The sequence below is a fragment of the Amphiura filiformis genome, chromosome 7 (assembly GCF_039555335.1).
Source record: "Amphiura filiformis chromosome 7, Afil_fr2py, whole genome shotgun sequence".
Lineage (NCBI taxonomy): Eukaryota > Metazoa > Echinodermata > Ophiuroidea > Amphilepidida > Amphiuridae > Amphiura > Amphiura filiformis.
Window position 1 is genome coordinate 13,053,099 of NC_092634.1, and position 15,538 is coordinate 13,068,636.

The window sequence follows — 15,538 nt, forward strand, 5'->3', positions numbered from 1 at the left end:
CGGTCAAAGGTCAAACTTTAAGTTAAGACTGGCATTTCCGGCCCCGGCTAGGTCCAGATCTGTAACCAGATCTAGTATTATTATATGAACGCACCGGTAATTTAGGCTTGTGCCGCTGATTCAAAAGCGACCGTTAACGTTCAAATAAATAAATAAAATAAATAAAATAAAATATGCTGTTGCTGTGCAGACGTCACGCTCTGCGAATGGTACAAAAAGGTGACTGATAGATCTATTCTACGGAGGGCACACTGCTACCCAGAAAGACAAAGTTATTTACTTTGTCAATGGGCATTTGGTTCAGCATGATATCTCTTGGATCGTCAGACATGATCTTGCATTTTGTTGGGTTAATTTTCATTCCCCAGCTGCTGCATGCTTTTTCCAATTCATTAGTGGAGATTTGCAGGTTCTCAAAGTCCATATCCATGAGTGTGGTGTCATCTGCATATCGGATGTTGTTAATGCACATGTCACCCATCTGCACACCTGAGCCTAGATTTTGGATGTCCTTCATGACGAACTCCAGATATAGATTGAAGAGGCATGGTGAGAGAAGACATCCCTGTCTAACACCAACTAGGACTTCAAACCAATCGGTGATCTTTCCATATACCACAACTGAGCATTTGGTTTGCTCATACATTTTTGCAATGAGGTTCACCAGTTTGGTGTCTACTCCTACTGATCGCAGACATTTCCAAAGGGCCTCCCTCCATATGGTGTCAAATGCTGCTTTGAAGTCTACAAAGTTCCAGTGTATTGGAATGCGTCTTTCTTTAGCCTTTTCATAGATTTGGCGTACTGTAAATACCGCATCTGAGGTGCCTCTGGAATTCCTGAACCCACACTGTTCCTCTCTCAGATGGTTATCTACAGTCTGGTACAATGAGTCGCTTCGCTTGTCAAAATCTGATAAGAGGAAGGCTGAACGTAAATGGCTGAAGTCGCATCTTGATGTTGATAAGCAAGTATTCATCGAAAAATGTCGTGAATATAAGGGTGAGCTTGACCGTGCAAAATGTGACCATTATTGTGCTCAGGTCGCTGAATGCGACACGCGACAAATGTTCCGTCTTGTAGATAAGTTGTCTGCGTATAAACCATCAAAAGCTCTGCCCACTCATTCCAGTAAAAAAGATCTTGCCAACAGATTCTCCAAGTTCTTTGATGAGAAGGTACGGAAAATTCGCATGTCACTTGACCTCGCAGCTACGACGTCAAGTTCTGCAACTACAACTATGACAAGACGTGAATGTAAGAGCAGTTTCACTAACTTCCAACCTCTCACAAATGAAGATATGCTTAAGGTTATCACTCATAGCCAAGTGAAAACCTGCTCTCTTGATCCGCTGCCAGCGAAACTCACCAAAGATGTGCTTCCTGATTTACTTGCACCAATTACTGACATTGTGAACGCGTCTCTACAATCGGGCGTTTTTCCATCAGACCTTAAGCATGCTCGTGTTACACCATTATTGAAGAAGTCCAACCTCGACGTTGAAGACATGAAAACTTCCGACCTGTGTCGAATTTATCGATGCTCAGCAAAATCATCGAGCGTGCTGCAATCACACAATTTCAGTCTTACATGAGTGCTAATGACTTGTACAATAAAAGCCAGTCTGCTTATAGAAGGTTTCACAGCGTTGAAACCGCTCTGCTTAAGGTCAACAATGATCTCCTGAACGCAATTGATGACCATGGTGAAGCGGTGTTAGTTTTGCTTGATATGTCAGCGGCGTTTGACACCGTTGACCACGGTATTCTGCTGCGTCGACTGAAAGAACGTTTTGGTGTGAGAGGAACTGCTCATTGTTGGTTTGCTTCTTATCTCAGTGAGAGAAAGCAATCTATTCTCATTGATGGCAAAGAGTCCGATCCTACGACCATGGAATGGGGAGTGCCACAAGGATCAGTTGTTGGTCCAGAATTGTTTGTTGCTTATTCTTCACCAATAGAAGACATTGTTGAACTTCATGACCTGTCATGTATGTCATACGCAGATGATAGCCAGTTGTATGTTATCATTAAACCATCTGAGCGTACTAACACGTTGGCTAAGCTTGAAGCCTGTATTTGTGACATCCGGGCATGGCTTTCTGACAATAAACTTATGCTTAATGACAGTAAAACTGAGTTGCTCCATGTAAGGTCTCGGTACGCCAAAAACGTGCCTGAAGTGACCATCACTATTGGTGACAATACCATTTCTTCTTCAGCGGAGGTTCGCAACTTGGGTGTCTTGTTTGATGAGAAGTTGTCAATGACTAGCCATGTCAATAGTGTCTGTCGGCGTGCATCGTACGCAATCCATAGGATTGGCAAGTTGCGTCGATACCTGGATTCTGTAAACACCGAAAAATTGGTGCATGCATTTGTGACCTCACGTTTAGATAACTGTAATTGTGTTTTCGCCGGCCTTCCAGAAAAAGAACGCCAAAAACTTCAACGCGTCCAAAACGCTGCAGCCAGAGTGGTTACGCTGACAAAGAAATCTGAGCACATTACGCCAGTTAGGTACCAGCTGCACTGGCTTCCGATCAGAGAGAGAATAGCCTACAAAATACTGCTATTGACTTTCAAAATCCTTCATAGTCAGGCGCCGGTCTATCTCTCTGATCTAATTGTCGCGTACACTCCAAGTCGGGTTTTAAGATCTTCCTCACAGAACTTGCTTCGCGAGCATTCCAGCCACACAACTACCTATGGAAGGAGCTTCTCTGTGATTGCACCAAAGTTATGGAACATTCTTCCTTCTCATATTAAAAACTCCGGCACAATTTACCAATTTAAAACTCATCTCAAAACTCATCTTTTCAACCAGGCTTACTGCTGAACTGCTCGCGAACCATGTTATTTCACATTATTTCTGATTATGTACTCTATGATTGATTATTGTGTTTTAAATGATCTCAGCATGTGTATATTTGGCTGATTTTATTCGTTTTTAGCTTTAAGTGTAAATTGGCTCAGCATCATTGATGTTTGTGTATTATTATGATTGCTGGTTTTATCCTGTTGTAGATTAAGATTTAATAATTGATATTATTTTTGATGGGTTTTTATGCTTCTGTAGTTTTTAAGATGTTTGTAGTTACGGTATTTTTCCTTTTGTGCAGCGCCTAGAGACCCTTTGTTTTGTGCGCTTTATAAATGTCCATTATTATTATTATTCGGTTAAGAACCATCCTACAGAATACTTTTCCCGGGATTGACAGGAGGGTAATTGCTCTGTAGTTGGCTGGGTCCAGTTTGTCGCCCTTTTTGTATACAGGGGTTATTAGACCTTTACTCCAGTCTTCAGGGATTTTTCCTTCAACCCAGGCGGTGTTGATGATCTTCAACAACATTTGTTTCAACATGGGTCCTCCTGCTTTCAACACTTCTGCTGAAATCTTATCCCAACCACACGCTTTGTTGTTTTTAAGCTTCTTGATGGCCTCTTCAACTTTATCTATTGAAAAGGGTACACTTTCTGTAGCAGGGTTGACAGGCTCCGGGATGGAGTTAAGTATATTACAGTCTCTGGGGAATTCTGTATTCAGATGTTTACTGAAGTATTCCTCCCAGCACTTCATTACTTCCCCTGGGGCTGTTTCCAGTGAACCATGTTTGTCTTTGGCTGCAGTTTGAACTTTGGTTTTATCACCTGCTAGCTTTGTGACTTTCTTGAAGAGATCATGGCTTATGTTCTTTGCATGTGCTTCTTCCATTTCTTGAACGTCTTTTTCAAGAAGTTTCCTTTTCCACTGCTTCACTTGATATTTGACCCCTTTGTTCAGCTTCCGATAGCAGTTCTTGTTTGAAGCTGAGGGGTTGTTTAACATCAAGACTCTGGCTTTTCTTCTCAAGTGGCACATTTTCCTGACTTCTTCAGGCAATCCCTTCACTTGGCGAGCCCTCCTAATACCAACTGATTCTTCAATAATTTTGTTTGTCGTGTCTCTGAACTTAGCCCACAGGTCTTCTACATCAGTATCCTCCAGTTGAAGCAGGGGTTCAAAAATACCACCAATCTTGGCTCTGAACTCTTCTGCAATCAGAGGGTTGGTAAGTCTACTGACGTCATAGCTTTTTGGAGTTGTTTTCAGGCGTTTGGTTCTGACTGGTGCTGACACCACTTTAGCGATCACTAGATTGTGATCTGAGCCCACATCAGCTGAGCAGTATGATCGGCAATTCTGGATGGTACTTAGGTTCTCCTGTTGAGTTATGACGAAGTCAATCATATTTCTATTTCCCACAAGGTGAAGTCCATGTTACTTTTCTACAGGCTTTATGCTGGAAGTGGGTGTTACAGACTGTCAACTTGTGGAGCATGCAGAATTCCAACAGTTTCTCCCCTCTGCTGTTGATCTTACCAATACCAAACTTGCCCATTGCGGGGGTCCAAGCTTTATTGTCAGAGCCTATTTTGGCATTGAAATCCCCCATCAGGATAGGTTTCTCCTTCTTATTGACTTTCTGAAGGTGATGTTGTAGCCCATCATAAAACTCATCACTCTCTGCATCACTGTGCGTAGTGGTGGGGGCATAAACATTAATGATGTTGAGTATTCCTTCCTTCATTTTGAACTTTGCTGTTAGGATTCTGGAAGAGACAGATTCATACCTGACAAGGCATTCAAGAAGTGGCTGTGATATTAGAAGCCCAACACCTTCTCTTCCAATGCCATCGTTCCTACCTACGAAAAGGATGGTGTATTCATATTTGTTGATGAGTGTCTCGGATTCTGTCAGGTGTGTTTCGCAGAGTCCAAGGATGTCAAGACCAAATCTTCTAACCTCATCCAGGAGGATTTCCCAATGACCTTCAGTCCTAAGCGTCCTGACATTCCAGGTTCCTATATTAATACCACTGGAGCTCCTTTTCTTTGTAGGTTCCTCTACAGTAGTCTTCGTTAGACTTGGCTTATTTGTCACAGTGCGGTTCCTTGTATTTGAGGCCTGCTCAGCTGTGGCTTTTGTCACATTTTGGCATTTTGTCGACTTCCGGCTACTTACGCTGATCCTGGTTGTCTTCCTTGTTTCTTCCTCTGGCTGTACCTGTGGAGATGGCAACCAATCATCCGGCGGATTCTTAGCACCCTGCCACTCTGTTGCCGACGAGCAGCCACCGGGACTCGGGGCCTTAACGGGGGGGTCGACTTTCATGGTAGGATTGTACTCGTAAGAGTGTTGACCTGCTTTACATACTGGGCACACGCCAATGACTTCCCAGTCGGGTGAGTTGTTACATTACTTACTGGCGGGCCACCAGCCACTTGCCTTAAATATACACGTAAGGGCCCCTATGGGTTTGGTTAGCAGCCTTTCAGGCCATAGGCTATTGCCCCCAGAGCCCCCGCCTGTTAACTATGCCGCAAGGTAAAACCGTAACAGGTGGTCCGCGATTGACATGCAATCTTCGAGAACGTGGGGGTTGGTAACTACAGAGAGGCGATTAGGAACAGGAGGACTGATGGAATTGCCTCCTGCGTCTACAACCTTAAGTATAGTAAGAATAGCAAATCAAAGTAAAGCAAAGGGTAAGCAGCATGCGGGAGAAAGGCAAGGGCATGCAGGGAGAAAGAGGGGTTAGGTAAGGAGAGCAAAGCAAAGGTTGGAAGTGCGCATCATGCAGCCATTTACCAAATCTTCACTGCTTGAAATTTCAATTTGATCTTCAGTAGATATAGCACCGGTAGACCTAATTCTATTCTATAATATCAATATATCTCGATCAGGAGCACACAGCTCTATGAAATTCTTTGCTCAGCAGGCAAAAATGAAAACATCATTTTATTTGATGCAATCTTCAACTTGACATTTTTACCGCATCCCGTAATTTCTAAGCTGTTGAAAACTCAATTTGAGATTTTACATCGATACATGATTTGCGAGATTAGTCCACCAGAACAGACCGGAAATCATTTTTTCTGCACATAATTTCATAAAAAAACAGTCCCAGTTTTAATATAGCATCAAAGAAACGTTTCTCAGACAGACATTGGCTGAAAAAATGAAACAAATAAGCTCAATTTCTACGTTTTACGGGGACTATTTACGGGTTACACTTTTTGATCATGAGAAATCTTATAACCCTGGTGTACCTCCTTACATGCCTTATCTCGTTCAGCAGACAAAGACGACAGCCAACTACGCATTTAAATTTGAGCTATCGGCAGTTGATAGCAAAAACACACAAATTCAACACACACCAAATTAAAAACAACAGATAGAGAAATCTAATGGCTTTGTTACAAAGTTTGTTTCAGCGTCATACGATATTCCGTTCTTGAGATATTTCAATTTTAACATTCACCGTGTAAGTCAATGCATGAGCTTAATAGACACCGGGTACCAAAATCGAGCAAATTACGGCATGTGAGGGCGCACCACCAAATCACTCCACGATTTATGTACCAGTGAAATTCGGTTAAAATAGTTCACCGCTTATTTGAGCTTGTTGCGGCTTTATTTTCTAAAGATATTGTCAAATTTCGCACGTTTTCAGCTCATTTGCTTCCGACAAGTGTCTATATGAAGGATTCTGAGAAAAAATCCCAATATTTTAGTTCAGAGGTGAAGTTTTGGCGCGAATTTGAACAACGCCCGGTTTCAAAAATTGAGTGATTTTTTAGGGTTATATTTTCACCTTTTTTCTTTGCGGCAAAATAGCAAAAAAAGTAGATGGTCACCAATATATTCTGTTAAAAGAATAATATTCTACTCGTGATAAGCTTTAATTTGATACAAACTTTTTATCTGAAGTACGTTTTTACAGTGACAAAACGCCATCCAAACGTGCGTATTTTCCTGTGTATTTCAATGGCGCAATCAATGGTGGTGCGCTCTCTTATAACTTGAGACATTTTTTTTCGTTAAAAGAATCATGTTAAATTTGTGTTTTTACTATATTCTGAGATAGCTTAAATTAAATTGATATGGTGTAATTTTGGCGGTCTCCAACTATCTTCTGGAGATCAAGTTAAGTAAAAATATTCAAGCAGTTAGGCCTGCAAAGTGTTGCGACATTATTTTGAAAAAGATGTACGCCTAGTCCGTACGTCATACAAAGGGTAAAACGGATGCGTGCATAACGCCTTACACCAAAGTCGCGCGTTGTTTTTTACGCAATCGCTCGCGCCATTCGATCAATCTGTAGTAAATAGCAAAACCAGCACGAGAAACAAAACAGCAGCATTGACTAAATGACAATACTGAAAAAAGTTTGTTCACAATCCTAAGTCAGAATATTATTAATTAAAAATTGTCTACGACAGCATTTTGTTTATTTCAATCAATATATTTTTGCTCATAAAACGTGTTTACAGCGAGCCTTTTCCTAACATATTTTGAATTCATGCGATTTTGCTATCTACTGAAGATAGCTCAAATTTAATGCATTTTGTTATTTCTATCACTATAACGAAATAAATCGATGTTTTTACGGTTGTGATAGTGGTGCTATCTACTAAAGATCGAATTAAAATTTCTTTCGATAGGCCTATAATTTTGTTACATCCATGTGTTTTTGCTATCTATTGAAGATAGGCCTAACTCAGATTAAATGGATGCTGTCATTTTGTCTCTTCAACGAGGTAGTTTATTATTTCAAAGCGTATTAGTGGTGCTGTCTACTGAAGACAAAGAAATTTCTAATAATTATGACGGTAAAAAACTGCTTGAAATTTCAATTTGATCTTCAGTAGATATAGCACCGGTATGCCTAATTCTATTCTATAATATCAATATATCTCGATCAGGAGCACACAGTTCTAGGGAATTCTGTGCTCAGCAGGCAAAATTGAAAACATCATTTGATGCAATCTTCAATTTGACATTTTTACATCAACTTTAACATATACAGTATCAACTTTGAGTGTTCAACTCAACTTACACAGTGACTACTTGTCACACACAACTTCCCTTTTAAAGGTTATTTTTGTTTTTCAGTTTTTATGCAATTCTGGACAGGGCATCAGCCATTACATTGTCTTTTCCCTTAAAGGGGCATTTCGTGATCCACAGCCTCATCCCCCACTTTTCCCAAAAAGTTGAGATTTTTACACCACTGGATACCTCTGGCTACATAATGTTTATGTACCAAATATTTCTTGCAGATTAATTCGTTTAGCAAAAATATCGTTAAATTTGAATTTCGTTCTGGTGCACCAGAACGAAATTACAACACATTGTCTATGGAGCAGTGTAATACACATAATCATGCATAACTCGCAAACGCAAAATCGGAATCAACTGAAATTTTGGAAATAAACTTTTTTCGTGGATATCTACTGAAAAATGTCATAAAAAGAGGATGCTAGGATCACGAAATCCTCCTTTAATATGTTTGATGTCCAGATTGTACTCTTGCAAGGTCAAACTCCACCTCACCAGTCTTTGGGTTTTGTTCTTCATCCTGTTGATGAAGGTGGGGGGATTGTGATATGTGAATACAAGCACATGGTATACTGTGGTACCCAAATACACATCGAAATGTAGCAATGCTAATAGCAATGCCAGACACTCCTTTTCAATTGTGGTGTAATTTCTCTGGTGCTTGTTGAATTTACTTGAAAAGTAACATATAGGGTGGTCAATTTGATCTTCACCCTCTTGCATCACAACACCTCCACAGCCTATGTCACTGGCATCAACAGTCAACTTGAACTGCTTCTGAAAATCAGGTGCAGTAAGTACTGGTGAACTCATGAGTATTGATTTGACTTTGTGAAAAGCATTTTCACACTGTTCTGACCAAATGAATTTTGCATCTTTCCTCAACAAAGGTCTAACAAATCAGTCAAAGGACTTGCTTTCTCTGAAAAGTTTGGACAGAATTTTCTATAATAGCCAACCATTCATAGAAATCTCATGAGTGCCTTCTTGTTTACAGGTGCGGGGTATTGCTCAATTGCTTCAACTATGGCTTTGATAGGTTCCACCTGACCTTGACCTACAACATATCCCAAGTATGTGACTGTGGCATGGCAAAACTCACTTTTTACCCGATTGACTGTCAATTTGTACCTCAGACAGCTTCTTAAAAATTGATGGAGTAATGTTGTTCCATGTATTGTTCCCAAGTTTGACTGTAAACAATCAAATCATCTACATACGCGTCACATCCCTCTATGTCTGCCACAATTTGGTTTACCATTCTCTGGAAAGTGGCTGGCGCGTTTTTCAAACCGAATGGCATAACTTTGTATATTGGTAAAGACCAAATGGTGTACAAAAAGCAGAAATCTCCTTGGCACGGTCTGTGAGAGGAGCCTGCCAGTATCCTTTCAAAAGATCAAATTTGCTAACAAATTTTGCATTCCCAATTTTGTCTATGCAATCATCAATTCTTGGCATAGGGTACGAGTCTGTCTTTGAATGAACATTTGCAGCTCTCGTGTATGCGACCAATCGGTATGACCATCAGGCTTGGGAACAAGAATACACGGTGAACTCCATTCACTACTACTTGGTTCTATGATATCATTGTCTAACATATAATTAATCTCATTTTTGAGATGTTCCATTTTCAATGGATTGACTCTGTAAGGATGCTGCTTGATTGGTTTTGTATCACCATAATCTACATCATGAAATGCAGCATTTGTTCTACTTGGCGTATCAGGAAATATATTGTCAAATTTGTGAATCAAATTTGCAATTTGACGTTGTTGATCTTGAGAAAGATGAGCTAACTTTGAGTCCAAATTAGTGAGCACATCAGAATTGTTCAATTTTACATTATACTCTTTGGTTTCCAGCTCTTTATCCTGGTCAAATGTGACATCAGAATTGTTATCTTTACTCTTGTCTACATTGGCGATTTTGTCTACATCGGCATGTTTTTCCACATTATCAGATCAGCATGTTTTACTGTACACACAGGTTTTGGAATGCCACTGTCACTTCTTTCAACATACTCTTTGAGCATATTTATGTGGCATAACTGCCTGCTCTTGCGTCTACCAGGAGTCTTGATAATAATTATAATCTACTTCACCCACTTTTGACTCTACCTCACATGGGCCACGATATCTGGCTTGCAATGGGTGTCGTGGAATTGGAAACAGTACTAGAACATTTTCACCTGATTTGAACACTCTTTCTCTGGCATGTTGGTCATACCATTGTTTCATTTTGGCTTGATCCTGTTTCAAGTTTTCTTTGGCGATATCAGTTGCTCTGTTAAGCCTATGCTTAAAATTGGAGACATAATCCAATAAATTGATATCTGATTTCTCATTGAGCCACTTTTCTTTCAACAACTTTAAGGGTCCGCGTACTGTGTGTCCAAACACTAACTCAAAATGACTAAATCCCAAAGTTTCCTGAACAGCTTCCCTAGCAGCAAACAATAACAAGTGTACTCCCTCATCCCAGTCCCTCTGAAATTCCAAACAGTATGTCCTGATCATGTTTTTCAAAGTTTCAAACCTAGTGCACCTTGTGATTCTGGATGGTAAGCACTTGAGGTATACTGCTATACCTAATACATGACCTGCTGAAATACTCCAGAAGTAAAGTTTGATCCTTGATCAGACTGTATGGACTTGGGTAGCCACGCCCATGTTCTCCAAGGCCCCTCCCTAGCCAATTCGATTACCCAACCAATTTCCCTACCTAAACCATCCGAATTATTCAGGATACTAATCTTCCAATTTTATTTCGTTTATTTTTTATTCATTTTTTTTTCCAATCATGATAATTTTTATCTCTCGTACACAAAGTAAAAAGATGTTATGATCACATGACCACAACTAATTAATCACTCATGAATTTGAAATTGATCAAGAGTAGAGCCTATTTATTCCAGCCACTTCGCAAGTAGTGGAGTTTCAGAACTCGATAGAGTCCATGTTTATAATTAATTTTAACTTTACTTAAAATTTGCTCACCCCGTTTTGACGTCCATGTCCAAGCAAGTAATCACAGTTGTAACCGGTGTTTGCCCAACTAGCCTTCCCAAATTGCAATAGTAGTAGTAGTAGTAGTAGTAGTAGTAGGTTGGACCCCTCTTGTTTCAGGCGCACCCCTTCGATGACAGATGCTCTGTTGAAGGGTCCATACCAAAAAAATAATCATCATATAGTTCGCAGAAAATTGTTCGCAGTAAACAAGATGCGTAACAAGTATTAGTTCGTTATCATAATAGAACATGCTTATGTAGGGAAGGACATGGCAGGGTGCACCCATTAAATATTAAAATATCATATCAAAATACAAATAAATACTGGTACCTCAGTGCAAGATACATACATTACAATTAGCTAAATTCTACACAAAAATACATAATGTAAAGCAATCAGATACAAGAGGCAATGTGTACAAGATTGCTAAGTAATCACAAGTGTGAGTTCATAATATACATGTATACAAAGTTTGAACAAGCGACATAAATGTGATGATTCGTTCATGCAAACATCAGCTACACAGTGCACTAGGCTTCAGAGGCATGTGTATAAATTGAGCAAGCAAATTATATATCGGCATAAGAAAGCTGTTTTAGAAGGGACGATCTTCTACTGTGTAGACCATAACACCACTGACGAGTGATCGATTCTGTAAAACTGGGCCAATCTACTGGTAGGGTGATGACACTCTGAATAGATTCATGGGAGGAGTCCAGAATGAATTGAAGTAGAACATCCTCTTTTGTGAATAGGTCATCGACTTCTTGTACCTTACAGTGCTCAAGAAGTGTCCTCTTCAGGATAGATTCATGGTAACAGCGTTGCTCAGTGAGTGCAGGACATTTGATAAGAAAATGCATCATATCCTCTTCAGCTATTTCACACAGCAAGCAGGTTGCGTCGCAGTTGTGTTGATTGAATTTAGCCCTATTGGCTTGTAGAATGTAGGTGCCAGTCAATAATCTTGCCTTTACAGCTGCCTTCTCTACTTCACGGACATCTGAAGGTAGTGAGCTCCAGACATGATGAGGTAAACCTAGTCTGCATGCATCTATATTCAGGAACCTCAAGCTGGACTTGGAGACATGATCAATCTTCCATTGGTTTTGCCAATAAGAGGAGACTGCTCTTGCTATTTCAGCTTTCCAGACAGCCTTAGAGGGAGGATTCTCCATTAGGTAGTAAGGTGTCGCCATGTTGTACTTGGCAAAGACACTTTTCACTATCATGAACCAGCTCTTGCTGCTGCTTTTTTTGATGGCTAGCTGTCTCTTCGCTATTTGGTGCTCAATGCTATTGGGTTGTCTGACAATACTCCCAAACAGAGTCAGGATAGCTGAGTCGATGTGTGCTTCAATAGGTTTCGCCCCGAGCAGTGCATAAACAGCTGTATTAGCAGGCGGCGGTTTTTCAGGCAGAAACTGAATCTGTCGCAGTTGTTTTCTATGAAAACACTCAATACGGGCAAGGTTCTTGACATTGAACTTCATAATCTCAGCCCCATACATCATTCTAGGTATAGCATAGGTACAGATTAGATGATATGCAAGGTGAGGAGCCAAACCATCTTTACCATGCAGTCCAGCACCCATGAGAGAATATGTTACTCTCCTACCCATCTTTATCATCTCATCGATATTAGGCTCATTTTTCTTGTTTCTTACAATGCCAAGATGGGTTGCTTCCGGTGGGGTTGGAATAGGTTGATCACCGATGACATATTTGATCTCATCATTTGTGTGGTATTTGATGGTTGCACTCTTAGTTGGGTTGATCATGTATCTGTGATCTATACTGTATTGTTGCACTTGATCAAGCAGGATTTGACCCTCAGTTGGATTTGAAGCAACAATGGCAATATCGTCTGCACAAGTAGGTGCTGGAATATAGGATGTTCCAATCGCATAACCAATATTCTGATTCTGCATTTGGTCAAGCAGGCTGTTTGTGTAGATCTTGTAACTAGGTGCAGAAGTAATTCCTCCTTGTCTAACTCCCTGTTTTACCTCAAATTGTGCAGAGAGACAGTTATTCCACTTAACCATCGAAGCAGTGTTCTGGTACATAGACTGAAATGCCAACCACAGCTTCCCCGTCACTCCAGCGTCGTACATCTCATTCAATAATATGTCATGATCTACAACGTCAAAAGCTTTCGAGGCATCTAGCAGAGTGACATGAATTGCCTTCTTGTTATCAGCAGCATCATTGATTGCCTCAGACACTAGCAGAGCTGCATTCATGGAAGATGTTGCTTTAGTAAAACCTCTCTGCATATGATTATGGTTCTTTAGCATGATAGGTGCAGCCCTCAGTAGCCATGCCTTCTCAACAACCTTCATGATGATAGAGGTTACAGTTATGCCACGGTAGTTTGCTGGATCTTTTGGATCTTTGCCTTTCTTCAGTACAGGAGTCAGAACACCACATTTGAGCATGTCTGGAATCTGCCCCAAATTGAGAATATAGTTGACAATATTGGTAAGGGACTTGATAACTTGATCACCACCAAACTTAAGATGTTCTGCAGACAGGTCATGAAGATCGGCAGCCTTTCCATTTGAAAGAGAATGAATGATGGTCTTCATTTCATCATTTGTGATAAAGTCAAACTCGCCATCTTCTGAAGAGAGGATGTCATTGATCAGGTTTCTATTCAAAACCGCATCATCTTTGAAACATTGAGTGAAATTGGAATTTACAGACGGCTCAGCCAGAGACTGGAAATACTCTCCAAAAGCTTGAGATATCTGCTCGGGTGTACATAAGGTCTTCCCATCGTGATTTAGCTCATCTGTTATGACCCGGTTTCCACCTCTTTGCTGATTTACGAGCTTGAAAAAGAGTGTGGTATCCTCAGATTTTGCAGCAGAAATTTTATTGTAGTTGTCGATCTGAAGACTTCTTGCATGGAAACGGATGGTACTTCGCAATACTGCCTTCGACTTTTTGCGTTTCACAGTTGCAACATGCTGCAGGTCACTGGGAGAGCCAGCATTCTTCCATTGTCGGTGGGCGTTCTTACTGTCTGCAACAGCTCTAGCAATAGCAGGCGTCCATATCTTGAGACCTTTCTTGGAGATCTTAGCCTTGCGTTTGCCCTGAAAGCACAGCTTCGATGCTGAAGAAAGGGAGTGATTAAGACTTTCGATTTGAGCCTGCAACTCATCCAAACTTGAGATGTCGGTGCTAATCATGATTGCATTTTGCACAGCACTGCAGTATATATATACTAGTACTCTACTTTGTCTATTTTATTCCAATTTGTTTTCACAGGACACTTTGGGGGTTTCAGATCATCTTTCTTTCTTTTCAGATCAGACACTTCAAAAACTGCCGTAACTGGAATATGGTCAGAAGTATTGGAAGGCAGCTCAGAAAAGGTAACAACTCTGTAGGATGACAGAAGGTTCTCGTCACATGCTCTGACCAGTATGTAGTCACTCTGGTTCTTGTCAATTCCATTAACATGGAAGAAGGTATATTCACTTGGTATGTTAGATGAGATGTCATTATCGGCACAGAATCTGATGAGATGCATGTCTCTTGATGATGGAGTGTTCCTATTGAGCGAAGCATTTAAGTCCCCCATAAGAATAAGATGATGTGTAGAACCATACTTTTGAAAAATTTCCACCACCTCATCCAGCGTATCATCATAGTCAGCCTCGCTGTATTTACCTCTACAAGGGAGGTAAGTGTTGATAACACATATTTGCTCAGATTCCAAGTTAAGCTCAATGCATACCACACGTTTACCTCCGTCAGGCAGCTTCTTGACACAATGATCGAGATTTTTATTCCACAGCAGAGCAACACCACTATAGCCTCTTGGGCGATGAAAGGGAGAGATTGGATTATCATCATCGACAGATTTAATGAAAGCGCTGAAATTGCAGTTAACTTGGGAAATATCATCTTGCTCAAAGTTGAAGAGCCAGTGTTCTTGTAGACCCACAATATCAGATTTCTCCAGCATATAATTCACAGCAATAGTATTGCTCCGGATGTTCTTTATGTTGAAAGTAGTGAAAGTCAGACTTGATACTTATATACTTGATCCCAACACACAGATTTTGCCATCATCCGACAGTGATCAACAAATCGATCCCACTCATTGCTGTGACTTGCTGCTAGCTGCTGCATGGATGCTCGACTGGGGTTTCATTTACACCTCCATATAATTCCATTTCTGCTGAAAGATTCAGCATTCGGTAATTAACAGCCTTGACTGCTGCAGATTTTGCTGGATGAGCGATGTCTTGCCTTCCTGATCGGTTCAAAATTCTGCACCCCTAAATTTCCAAAATCCATCAAGGTGCTATAAAATATTTTGTGTTCCCATGATGGCTGCCATTCCTGTTATCAGTGTTTCTAGACACTAGTTGCCGACATATTTTGCGATACAAAGCATGCTGTTTCTCATCAAATGAAGCAGCCTCAGGGCCCTGAGTTGGTACACTGATAGCCCCAGGGGTACTCTATATATACAAGTATACACGAGCCCCATATGTCATATATTATGGGCCCCAGGGCCCCAAATCTTAAAATAAGGGGCAACAGATTGAAAGAGCTAGCGCTAAAACTACAAGGGCCCCAGAGCCCATATGTGGTACACTTATGGGCCCTACCCCGTA